Source organism: Vulpes vulpes, chromosome 12 (genome assembly GCF_048418805.1).
Source record: "Vulpes vulpes isolate BD-2025 chromosome 12, VulVul3, whole genome shotgun sequence".
NCBI lineage: Eukaryota > Metazoa > Chordata > Mammalia > Carnivora > Canidae > Vulpes > Vulpes vulpes.
Window position 1 is genome coordinate 151,950,001 of NC_132791.1, and position 4,132 is coordinate 151,954,132.

The window sequence follows — 4,132 nt, forward strand, 5'->3', positions numbered from 1 at the left end:
CACACTCTGAAAGAGCAAGTACAGGGACCACTGGCTCTTCTTTGAAGGATATATTACTTAGGGCCTCTTTGAATTATTATTATTTTTTTTACTTGGGATGGGGATGAGGGAGATGGGTGGTAAGGAGACAAAATTCTCTGAATGCTATCAACCATGAATAAATCACTTCACATTCCATACAACTATTCTCTTCTTGGATCCCTGCCTCTAGTTACTTTGTAAAAATGTATTATTCTGTAGATCATTTCATAGAACAAAAAGAATGGTATACAGGGGATTAGAAAAGGTCTGGTCTTTTATACAATTTGAAACTATAGGCTAGTTCATTTCTCTTCTGAGGTCTCAACATTTTTAGCTGGAAAAAGGCACAGCCACACTTGCCTTTCTGGAGGGGCAGAGGAGATGGAACTTACTCCACCCCTTGCAAAATGTCCTGAATTTGATTCTTTATGAACGCTACAGGTAGAAATATTCGGCACAAAACAGAGTTGATAAGAAAACCAAAGACAGTATAATGTGATATTGACTAAAAATGAATAGAAACGTCAATTCTTCTTAAATTAGAACAGATTTTAAAGCTGAATTTTATGGAAGTAATGTTTATAAAAGAAAACCAGGGGGACGCGGCTTCCGCCTGGCTTGACCAACTTTAGGCAGGATGCAGGACCCTAATGCAGACACTGAGTGGAATGACATCTTATGCAAAAAGGGCATCTTGCCCTCAAAGGAAAATTTGAAAGATTTGGAAAAGGAGGCAGAAGAAGAACAGTGAGTCCTTCAGCAGTCAGTTGTGAAAACGTATGAAGATAAGACTTTGGAAGAGCTGGAGGATAATGAAGACAAATTTAATGAGGAAGATGAATGTGCTATTGAAATGTACAGGCAGCCAAGGCTGGCTGAGTGGAAAGCAACTCAACTGAAGAATAAATTTGGAGAAGTTTTGGAGATCTCAGGAAAGGATTATGTTCAAGAAGTTACCAACGCCGGTGATGGCTTGTGGGTAATCTTGCACCTTTACAAATAAGTGATTCCCCTCTGTGCCCTCATAAATCAACACTTCAGTGGAATTGCCAGGAAGTTTTCTGATGTCAAATTTATCAAAGCCATTTCAACAACCTGCATACCCAATTATCCTGATAGGAATCTGCCTACAATATTTGTTTACCTTGAAGGTGATATCAAGGCTCAATTTATTGGACCTCTGGTGTTCAGTGGCATGAATCTGACAATAGATGAGTTGCAGTGGAAACTGTCAGAGTCTGAAGCAATCAAGACAGACTTGGATGAAAACCCTAAGAAACCAATTGAAGACACTTTGCTATCCTCAGTGCGATGCTCCATTCCCACAAGAAGGGACAGTGATTTTGAGGATGACTAAGACTGTGGCCTTGGTAATGTGCCAGACTTCCTTGATGTGACAAATCATCTGGATTTTTTTTAAAAGGGAAAAAGTAGAAATTCTTTTTGGCTTTTAATTTTTTTACAATTATGTTTCAAATCTCATAGATCTCAGAAATTATCGTTGCTGAGAATCGTGTTACATTTCTTAGAACTCTCTTTTTAAATTAATAACCTTTCCATAAGTAAATAAATTAATAACCAAACAACAACAACAACAACAACAACAAAACCAGCAGTGGCAGAAAGCTATAATCAGTGAGAATGGTGAAAATAAACAAGACAAGAAACAACAAATGTTGGAGAGGATGTGGAGAAAGGGGAACCCTCTTGAACTGTTGGTGGGAAAGTGAACTGGTGCAGCCACTCTGGAAAACTGTGTGGAGGTTCCTCAAAGAGTTAAAAATAGAGCTACCCTACCACCCAGCAATTGCACTACTATTTACCCCAAAGATACAGATGCAGTGAAAAGCCAGGACACCTGCACCCTAATGTTTATAGCAGCAATGTCCACAAGCGCCAAACTGTGGAAGGAGCCTCAGTGTCCATCAACAGAAGAATAGACAGAAAAGATGTGGTCTATATATACAGTGGAATATTATTCAGCCATAAGAAAGGAGGAATATCCACCATTTGCTTCAACATGGATGGAACTGGAGGGTATTATGCTAAGTGAAGTAAGTCAATCGGAGGACAATCATTATATGGTTTCACTCATCTGGGGAATATAAGAAATAGTGAAAGGGATTATAGGGGAAAGGAGGGAAAATGAGTGGGAAAACTCAGAGAGGGTAACAAAATATGAGAGACTCCTAACTCTGGGAAATGAACATGGGGTAGTGGAAAGGGAGGTCGGTGGGGGGTTGGGGTGACTGGATGATGGGCACTGAGGGGGGCACTTGATGGGATAAGCACTGGGTGTTATAGTACTATGTTGGCAAATCAAACTTCAATAAAAATATGGAAAAAAGAAAGCTATAATCAATTTGGTTTGTCATGAAAAAATGATTGATTAATAAAATATTCATTTTAGAATTTGCAAAGAAATATTTGATTCTAATAAAATTTAAAGGGGAAAAATCATAAATAATGAATTGTGCTACCTAAAAATGCAATAAAAAATACAAGCTGGCTCAATAAAATTTGCTCCAGAAAACAAATCTTTGACCCATTAATGTGAATGTAATTTAGATTGAAAGAGCTGTTTTCTTTTTTAAAGCAAAGGAGCATTAGTAGAGCAAGGAGATAATATGGCAAAAGTCAGAGTCAAAACAGTAAAGTCAAACATTTGACTTCTCTCCCTCAGCCTGGACTGAGCTATCGACATTGGCATTTGCTTGAGCCCCACCTGAGCTGGCCTTATTGTTTGGACATGAAGTATTGGAGTGAAGAGCTGCATTGAAAGGCTTTGTAGCCTTGTCTGTTTCCAATCTTCACTTCATGCTCACTGCCAGCCTCCTTTCCTTCTTGCCAACTTATTCTAGGCAAGACTTGCAACTGAGTTTGCAATAAACTTGTTTTAGCAAAAATGTTGTTTTGAACACAAATTTATCATGAGGAGGAAAAGAGAACATGTTGACAAAGAGTCACATAATCACTGTCACAGTGGTCCTTCATACACAGAAGTTTATTCCTCAACCCTTGTCCTCTGGCTTCCTCCCTTCTCAAGGAGAGAGCCTAGCTCAATGGAAGGGGCATGAGCTTCAGACTTAAACTAAGCTAGGTTAATAAGTCTTAGTTGTCCCATTTTTTAGTTGTGTGTTCTTAGATGAGTTATTTCATTTCTTTGAGCTCCAGGTTCACTAGCAATAAGATGGAAAGAAAAATATTACTTACTTCCTCACATTGTTGCAAGGGAGAAATGACAGTGCATGTAAAACAATTTATTCACCCAGACACTGTGAACACATAATGAACACAGCCCTTGTCTGCTTATTGCTTAAGGAAGGACTCAGAGGCAATGACCATATTGATAAATTCTTACAGGCACAACTGCTGCTATGAAAGAGATGCTGCAAGGGCAAATAACAGGGATATCTAATCTCATTGAGGGTTGTCTAGGAGTATCACTGAAACTGCGGTACACACGATGGTTATGCCACATTTTCATATATATGTGTATAGGGCCATGTGTATCTATGGGTGTGTGAACAGCAATTATAAGTAGAATCTTTGGAATTAGGCAGATATGGGCTTGAATCCTGGCTTTTTCACTTATGAGTGGATTTTGGCATGGTACTTAATTTTCTAAATTCCAGTGTTTCATCTGTAAAAAGAAGATCGTAGTGTATTTACCGCATAGAACTGTCCTGAGAATTTTCCTCCTCTTCCTGCTCATCTCTGAACTTTATTGGGTGCTTTCCAAGAGCTGGGCACCATGGGCTCAGTAGCTGCATGAAAACTGGGACAACTATAATGTCCTGGGGAAACTGAGGCAATAAGAGTTTAGGGAACTTGCCCAGGGTTATACACTTGTAAGTGATGGACTAAGACAGAATTTCAATCCCAAAGTGGCTTATAAGGCCATGTGTTTTATACACTCCAACTGCATGGAACTCTTCTCCTTATAACTCTTTATCATTGGGTTTTTTTCTTCTCCACCAAGGGCATAGGAATATGTGTTATTCCCAACTATCTCCCCAAGACATATAGGACACAATCGATGCTCTGTAAGTGTATCCTGAATGGATGAGTGTACTGGGTCTGGTAACGGCAGTCATGTTTTAGAGTGGGT

General features: G+C 39.1%; 1 pseudogene; it reads left to right on the forward strand.

The window, feature by feature from the left end:
- Nucleotides 1–658: 658 nt before the first annotated feature.
- LOC112926020 (phosducin-like protein 3 pseudogene) lies at nt 659–1,445 on the forward strand (annotated as a pseudogene).
- Nucleotides 1,446–4,132: the final 2,687 nt, after the last annotated feature.